Below are 9,591 nucleotides of genomic sequence, written 5' to 3'. Positions count from 1 at the left end.
ATCAAAACATTTTCTTTCAGTACCTACCAAGTACCGGCCCTTTAGTTTGATTTGTGAAACTTGGTCGATTTGTATGACTATAAACTTAATCAGTCCACTTTAGAATCCGGAACTCATATGATATAGGTTTTGAATTTGTTTTTGTGTAAACTCTAAAGGTTGTTCCATGGCTTTTTTTTTACAAAATATTATAATTTTCCAAAAGTCATGCAACTTAGACCATGCTCATCAATGAATTCCCGGTTAGGATCTGTAACTTTAATTTTTTATTAATTTTTTTTTTCGTTTGATTTTTTTAAAAAGTTTGACCTATAGTGGGCCGCTACGTGGCGTGGAGCCCACTAAATAGTTATGAAACAGGTTCATCCGAAAGGGCGGGACGAGAGGAGTTCAATGCTGTAGTATATTATAATATTTTTTTTTCCTGGGACGCGTGTGAACCTTTTGAAAAAGCCTTCAATGCTCATGTCCCTATATATAACCAAAACAGTGATAATGTGTATACGTAGGCACATATAGCTAGGTAGTCATGTAAAAAAACTTATATAGGCTTAGTCTCTCGACAAAAGTGAATGTTATCTATTATATATTTCACCATGTATATATGTACGGATTTACGTACCAAGGCAATAACGTATGAAGAATCCTATGACTGGAATGTGGTTTTTTTTTACGGCACTGGAATGTGGTTAATTAAAATAAAAATAACAACGTTACTTGATTCATTTAATCTACCATTGGATCTGATCGTGTGAAATAGTCCAAAGTTACGCTTATAAACAAACAAGTGATAACCCAAATCACAAAACAAAAAAAAAAAATAAGTGATAACCTAGTGTATTGTCAGTTAAAGAAAAAAAATTAGTGTATTGTAAAGTTCTGTGAATTAATGCATGGTTTAGTTTACATAATATCTAGTGGTTTTATGAAATTCACAACCCAAAATACATGTACGATGCATTTATGTGTTTAAATCTGTGAGACATAGAAGAGAGAGAAAGTTCCAACTTCTAACTAGAAAGCGGTTCTGAAAGTGGTTGTCGCTCGGTTGGCCGGTGGCTTTTGCCGCCGATTACCATATCCCTTTTTTATTTGCGTCATCTTCTTTTAGTAGCGTAAGTTGTCTCGGCGTCCTCTGTTTTGCGATCTTTCTGACGTAGCTGGGTTCTTAGCTCTGCATGTTTGGATTTTGTGTTCCGGTATCACACCTTATGTTCGGTGGATGACCGGCTTTGTCTCTGGGGCCGTGCCGTCTTCTCTGATGATGGTCGCCGACTTTGATTCCGGGAGTGAAGGCTTCCTCAAGCTTCGCGTCGCCGGTGGTTTGTTTCTTCAAACAAAAGCGTGGTGGGTGTGTTGATGTTCCCGGATGAGATCTCGATTGGTCGATGTAAGCTCTCCGTGGAAGGATAATTCGGTGTGGAAGGGAGTCGAGTGGTGATTCTGCTTCCGGTGGTTTGTGGGGAAACGTCTGTGAGTTTCTTCCGACGGTGATTCTCGAAGTGACGATGTCATGTGATGGTGAGGCCGTGTGTTTGGTTTCCGTAGAAACTCCAATACAGTCGATGGAGTGGTTAATGTGGTGGAGGTTCTGTGTCCCGGTGGATTCCGGTGGTGGTTTGGCGTCTCCGGTAACGGTGGCAATCTGTGATGAAGATGAACCGTCCGTGTGACGCGTGGTCTCCTCGTTCGGAGGATTTCGACACGTGCATCGGGTTCGCTAATTCTTGGACGTGTGGCCGATGATGTAGTCGGTTTTTCGGCTTGTGGGCTTTAGTTTAGTAGTGTTTATCTAGTCTTTTTAGTTTTGGACTTTTTATTTTGTCTATACTGGTTTGTGGAATTTGCCTTTGGACTTGAATGCTTAATAAAAGTTTAGACGGAAAAAAAAAACATGTACGATGCATTTATATCAATTCCAAGTATTGATCAGTTATAGTTTTTACCAATAATATAATGCATGGTGTAGCGTCGTCATTACGAGTCATCAACTGGCAAAAGCGATGCCAATATGCATAAATAGAAACAAAAGGACAGATTGCATCAAAGTATGAATCTTTTTCCCCACATTGCTCGCCGGCTTTTGTTGACTTTATTTTAACAATTTCAGAACCCAAAAATAAATTACAATAAAACATTACTATAAGTAATATCTCTGCACCTTTTACCACCAAACACATCTTTTTTTTTTCACTTTCTTGGTACCTCTCCACATAAAAAAAAATTAGTTATGGTTATCTTCTTAATTTTCTGTGTATATTTGGTTTTATATATATATATTACTTCAGACGGCAAAAAAAAAAATCTTCTTAATTTTCTATCTGATGTCCGTAGATTTTCACAGTCACGGCATCGATCAGACTTTGACTTTTTATTATCTATCTTTTTTTTGATGTGTATAGTGGTTGGTTGGTTTTAGCATCGCATTTCTATGGTATTCATCCAATTTGCCTCTGAGAAGTGGTGACTTACTCAACATCAGTTTTGCCGGCTTTTATTTTCGGGAGATGGTGGTTTCTTCGACACCGTCATCGCCTATTTTTCTAGGTTTTTATTCCATTTTTTCCATCTATGAATATGAGACTTATCCGTTATTCTGCCTCTCGATTTTTGTCTATTAACGCATGCATGTATGATAAAAATGGAGGATCAATTGTAGGGCATTTTAATCTTTTGATGCTTTCATAGATCCACCATGTTCCAGATCTGACTCCGCCGTCGACGGGGTGTCGGGATGAGTCTGTTATGTGGGCTTTTGTAGTATTGTATTTCGGACTTTGTTCCAGTTTGGACTTCGACTCGTTAGTTAATAAAAAACAGATGGCAAAAAAAAATCTCTCCATCCTTTTTTACGTTATCTCTGTACCTTGGCAAAAAATTATATCTCTACTCTGTTTGTTGGTCATCACCATTTATAATATTTTTTATATTTTGAACAGCAGTCTGCTATAATTATTTTTGACTAAATGTGTTTATAATTACTATTCAGAAACAATAAATCCTCTTGTGGAGAAAAACATCGACTATCAACTTTTCGTGGAAAGCACAATGACGATGGATCTAGAAAGGCATAGGAAAATAATGCTATAAACTAAAATCACACTCTCTGTCGATAGATAACTCTTTTATACATTCTATCAAGTTGAGAAAACACCCGTGAAATAAGTTTCATACCGGTAGCATGAAACGAACCCATGATTTTATACATGCACGTCTGTCTCAACATAGCTGTTAAAATAGAATGGCATTTCTAGTACTGTGAAAAAAGTGTTCGGCTGATCTAACTGAAAGTTGACACTTGACACCGTCACTGTGTCAGTTGTTGCTCATAAATATCGTATAGATATTGAAGTCATTAATTAGGAGTGTATGTGTGGTTAACGAATGGCCGAAGAAGAGCCGCCCTATAATTGGGCTTTTGTCGCCAAAGTGGTGGAACCCAAATTCAGAGTGGCCTGTGTGATTATGATTAGCTTGGTTGTCTTTTTCAATTATTTTATCTCTCCTTCTACTCTTCTTCGAACACTCAAATAATCCAACAAGCTCTTGAAGAAAAAAACACTAGTAAACAAATAACACTGCTACAGAGAGAGAGGAGGAGAGAGAGAGGAGAGAGAGAGAGAGGAAGAGAGAGAGAGAGAGAGGAGAGAGAGAGAGAAGAGGAGAGAGAGAGAGAAGAGAGAAGAGAGAGAGAGAGAGAGAGAGAGAGAGAGAGAGAGCAAACATTGTAACAACATATATAATATCATATGATCAAATTATTTTCCTGGCTAATCTCTCAATTTCACATGTTCTCGTAATCATTTCAAATAAAATCCCACGATGTAACACACACACAGACACCTTGTTTTGTTACACTATAATAATGTTTTCTTATTATTTTGCATGAGAAATTTTATATGTCAATCGGCCCAATATAAATATAGGCTCATTAAGTAGTTTTCTCACCAGTCGACGTGTGGAGTTCATCAAACTCATATGGCTGCTGCTAATATGACGGTGATCTCATCCTCATCGGCGTTATTATCCAGACGACTGAGATTGACCCACGCGCGAACGGTCACGATCTGCTCCAAGAGAAGCGTCGAAGCGAGTCGTCGTATGCGGCGGAGGTGTCATCGGCGTCTGCACGGCGTATTTCCTCGCCAAAAAAGGAATCTCTGTCACCCTCGTCGAAAAATTCGCCGTGGTCTGGTAAGTTGGAGATGTTGTCTTCGGTGTTTAGGGTGTACGGTACGAAAGCTCATAGCATAGTTCTTGAACCGAAAGAGCCGAACGCTGTAACACTTCATGCTCTTTTCTTAACTTATCATCCTTCCAACGGTGGTCGAGCTTTGGACCCTGAAGTGTACCCTCGACCCACAGGTAGAGTTCGGTTCTTTTGTCTGGATTGGAAGATCAGATGACAAGTGAATGGTTTGTTTTGTTTTGACAGGTGAAGTGTACTTATGTGGAATGTCGTCACAAGAAGAAGTACCTGATGATCCAGATCAGGTGACTAGCAATCCTGAATCCATAGAGGTTCTCAAAAGAGTAGCTAAAACAGTTTCGAGCTATCTAAATGAAGAAAACGCTCAAGTGAAGACAGAGCAAGCTTGTTTCTTGCCCACCACTGAAGATGGAGTCCCTGTTATCGGAGAGATTCCGGGTATCAACGGTTGTTATGTAGCCACATGACATAGTTGCTGGGGGATCCTGAATGGTCCAGCCACTGGCTCTGCATTAGCTGAGCTGATTGTAGACGGTGTGGCCACTAGTGGTGGCCACTAGTGTTGATCTTCGCCGGTTTTGCAAACCAAGATCAATTGAAGGGTTTAGTAAACTTTTTATGCTTAATACCTCGTGTGTAAACGTTTAATATTTAATCAAAAAGGCTTTAGAAAGAGTGAAAATACAGCTCGATACAAAATTTCACTGGCTTGCATGTCGTAACATTCAAGCTAAAATGTCATATACTATTTAATTGGATTAGTGAAATAGTTTAAAGCTTAATCAAAAAGGAAGAAGAAGAGAGAATCATCTTTCCAACAATTGGATTAACTGAATGAACACATAAAGCTTTATAGAATTTCAGTTTGTGATGGGCTTCACTTCGTACTATTTGCTTACGCGTTAAGGGTCATTACCAATCTAATTAGGGTCCGACTGGGGTTAAGGCTTTAAAAGCTTCGTGCGAATAGAAAGACTCTAAAGCCACTTTTTGTCAATCATATCTCTATAATATTATTTGAGAAATCAGTTTCATATGTGTCGATCTCACGTTAACACTCACAATATTTGATTACACTGATATCTTTAATGAATTAAAAATATTACATTAAAATACTATTATTGATTTTTATTAGTTTTATTATCAAAATTTTCCATATAACATATATATTAAAAAAGAAACATTTATAAACTTTGAAAAGCAAATTTAAAAACGAAAATATATGTCTACTAAATATGATTTCATAAAAAAGGAAAATTTACAAGATAATAATATTCTATTTTAAAAATATTTTAAATAACATAAAATATACTTTCGAACTAATAAAATACTTCCTTTATATCTATTGTTTCATAGATAAAAAATCTATATATTTTTATATAATGTAATTTCATAAAAAAGAAATTTCACAATAATCTTGATATTATGAAAAGAAATATTATTTATTTTAAAACATAATTTTACACAATACAAAATATATATTTTCAAAGTAATAGAAATACTTTTTATACATCTATCTAATTTCTCAGATGATTACATAAAATAATTAAGTAACATAAACTGATATATGTTTAATTGACTAAAAATAGTTTATAATTACTTTTATTTATTTATCATATATTTATATATTTTGTTGATTATAATATCTTTCAATTATAGCAAAAAAATATATATATAAATTATATTTTACTTATATATATAATTTATAAAATATATTCACAATCTTTTTACTGCTTATTTTTAAGAGATATTAAAATATATTTTTAACAATAAACATCTTTTGATCAAAGGGTTTTTAACGTAAAACCCCCTGAACTATATTTTATATTTTACTAGATATGAGCCCGTTGCGTTGCAACGGTTTTTGTTTGATGTTTTAATTTAATAAAAAACATAAAATAATAATCATTTATTATAGTTTTATGATTTATTTGTATACGTTGTGTAAGATTTATTTTATAACTAAAAATAATTTTCATACATAAGTTCAAGTTAAATTTATATTTTATAATAATGGCACATAGATGAATTGTATCAACTTACTACTTGGATTAGAAAAAAAACATTATACCTAAATGTTTGAATTGAATCCAACCTAAAATAAGAAATTGAATGAAAAATAAGAAAATTGATAGTCGAATAACGTAAATCAAGTAAATGATAACATTATACATTTTCTTATGTACTAATAATAATGATTTATTAAATAAGTTTTTTAAAATTTATTTTTGCTTGAATTGTTTTTTAAAAAGGAAAAGTGATCTATTTTATAAATATCCTTTTTATTTACAATAAAAATAAAAAATAATATTAAATACTCTTTTAAATTTTTGATTAGGATAAAATAAAAGTAATCTATGATTTTAGCTAAATCATATATTTATTATTAAACAGTTTGGTGTATTATTAGGATTTTATCATTCATTTTAAATATTATTTAACTACAAATTTTCTTTTATAATTCTCTTTTTCATGATTTTTCTTAAAAGGAAAAATTATTGTTCATATAGCTTTTACTATTTTCATTTTAGATTTATAAAGGAAAATTACTATTAATTTACTATTTTATGGAATATTTTTATTTACAATAATTTGTTTCACAGAAAAAAAATTACTATTATTTTTATATTTATTATTTAAAAAGGAAGCTTACTATTAAATAATTATTAGTATATAATTTTTTCGTTAACAATTATTTTATATAAACCTTAAAAAGGAAAAATACTATTAAATAAATATTATAATTATATTTGTTCATAATTAAGGAAAATTATTTTCGTATAACGTTTAAATTTTCTATTTCTTGGACATAAAAAGGAAAATAATATTAAATAATTGTTTGTATGAACTTATTATTTGTTTACAATATTTTGTTTAAAACTTAAAAAGAAAAAATACTATTAATTAACTATTTATATAAAAATTATAACTTAACTCATGTCATAATCTTAAATATACAATTGCCATGTGTCACGATCATATTAATTAGTAATTTTAAAGAACCAATCTTTATATAATAAGATTCGGGTAAAAACCCTCAATTAAGAAGGTAATGAATAAACCTCTCAAGTTACTTATCTTAATGAAAAAGACCATCCGTCTACACTAACGTTAAAAGCTGTGATTTGTCGTTAAGTTTGAAACTCAGCGTTTCATTAAGTGACCAAAAACGTCACAGCTTTCATATCTCTTCTTTTCTTTTTCCCAAAATCCCCAAATAAAAAATTTTAGGGTTCTTGCTTGTTCTTTCCAAATTTTCTCCATTCTTCTTCGTTCAGGTAAGCAAATTTGCGTGTTCTGATGTTTTCAATTTCGGTTCTTATGTCATTAACTCGTATGTGATTTGCTATTTCTTCATTTAAGTTGTGTTAATGTTTGAACTTTCTATTGATTTTAGTGTAAAGAGATAGATAGTAGGAGTCATAACCACAAATGGATTTAGATCGTGGAATACCCAGAAAGTATCAATGTGGGTTATTGACAATTATGTTGACTTTAAAAAAAAAAGAAAATTATGTCCATGTGGAGCTATCTTTGGTCCAGACCATATGTTTAAGTGGGCAGATGAAGCTACCGTAGAGAAAGAATTAATGGAGCCGAAGCAAGATGTTCTTGATATGAAGAAAGACATTGGAGAGAGAATTAGAAGTGTTGTTTGTGTCTTAAGCTCAAGTTGTTGCTGTTAATATTTTATCATTTATGATTCCTACCTTGTGTGTCGTATGAGTTGTTTGTGTCTCAGATTGTTGCTGTTAACATTTTATCATTTATGATCTACAATCAAGTTGCTAAGTCACTAAAATACACAAAAACATGAAAATTTCTTCGTAAACCTGATTTTTTTTTTTTTAAAGAAGAGTAACATGGTGTCGAGACAAAAGGGGACATTATTCTTATATAACACATAACCCTTATAGCTTATTCTATGGTAACCCACATTATTCTACATGACACACTTTATATAAAATATCTAATTCACCCTTAATGAATTTATTCTTTTTGTTTTATCTTTTTTTACTTTCAGGAATTTTTTTTTTTTAAAAACAAAAAACAGAAAAAGAAATTGGTCTTCTTCAACATTGACGTCGTATCTCCTCCGGTAGCACGCGGCGTCTCCGATCTTTAACTTCAACGACATCATGCGGTGTATCCAGTACTCTCTGTAATCGTGACCATCTTTTCCTCTTCAAACTTCAAACGCATGATGGTTAAATGCTCCAACCTCCAATCAAAGTTGTGTTCGATAACTCGTAGGCAACATTTGTCGACTCCACCAAGTCGCCATCATCGCCGTGATCTTAGATCCTCACCGCCGACTCCGCCAAGCTTTGATTTCAGTCAACCATGGATGACGATGGATTGAGAAAATCTCAATCAACCATGGATGAGCGATTGATTGAATCTGGTGGAAGAAGCAACTTTTCACTATTTGTGTTTTTGGTCCTCAGATTTTTTGTTTCTCTTCATTTTGATCCCAAACTTTCTAATTGACCAGATTTTTTTCTGATTTCAGCTTGAACTTTCTAAGAAATTTAAAACTTCATTTGGCTTTCCTATATTTTTCATGTGGTACAACTAAGGATTTTAATTTTTATAACCAACTATATCAGTCATATAGCCTGTTCAGAAGGCACTAAAGGGGGCGGCGAGTCCGGGTCTAGCGAGTTACCGAAAAATCGGAGAGTAATCGGGGATTACGCAGGGCCTAGATGTAATATGCATGTGTTTTTTATTTGTCAAACATTTTGATTAGAGTGTATTTGATACGAAAAGATCCCTAAATGAAATATGCATGTGTTTGTTTGAGTTTGATAATTAATTGTAACTATTTAGTAATGAATACTTATATAAAATCTGTCACTAATGAGTAAAAATAGTCAATAATATTTCAACTTTACGCGAAGAAAAAAAACTTAGACAATCAACTCGGGAATTAGGCGGAAATTAGGTGGTCAACGTGGGAATTAAGCGGTCAAACGCGGATCAACGCGGGTCAACACCTGAATTCACCGATTTGATCAAACTCGCCGCGGTCAACCTCCAAACAGCAACTAGGCGATAACATTTTCGAACATGGGTCCTATATGATCCATTTTTTCTCTTTGTTCTACTAACTGTACCAATTATATTAGTCATATATGATCTATTTTATAATTTTATGTCTTATATGCCTCATTTCCTTGATGGAAATACAACAAACATATACAAGTTTCACCATATTTTTCTTGTATATGTGTTTACAATTGGTCTATCTTTTATTTTTATTTTCACATCTATATAATGAAATAGATATTGAGGCGAGAAGATTACAACCCAATGTTAACTAACACATTTTGTAAAAAATCATTATCAAAATCAAATATTATTGAAAATAAATTATT

General features: G+C 32.9%; 1 long non-coding RNA gene and 1 pseudogene across 1 annotated transcript; both read left to right on the top strand.

Annotated features, from left to right (window-relative positions):
- The first annotated feature begins 3,992 nt into the window (after window positions 1–3,992).
- Window positions 3,993–4,836, top strand: LOC108810376 (putative oxidoreductase C1F5.03c; annotated as a pseudogene).
- Window positions 4,837–7,364: 2,528 nt separating this feature from the next.
- LOC130496170 (uncharacterized) lies at window positions 7,365–7,980 on the top strand. Its single transcript, XR_008935237.1, has 2 exons — window positions 7,365–7,488; window positions 7,608–7,980. It is a non-coding gene; the product is annotated as an uncharacterized LOC130496170 (long non-coding RNA).
- Window positions 7,981–9,591: the final 1,611 nt, after the last annotated feature.

Source organism: Raphanus sativus, chromosome 6 (assembly GCF_000801105.2).
Source record: "Raphanus sativus cultivar WK10039 chromosome 6, ASM80110v3, whole genome shotgun sequence".
In the NCBI taxonomy this organism is placed as follows: domain Eukaryota; kingdom Viridiplantae; phylum Streptophyta; class Magnoliopsida; order Brassicales; family Brassicaceae; genus Raphanus; species Raphanus sativus.
This window is presented reverse-complemented; position numbering and strand designations above follow the sequence as displayed.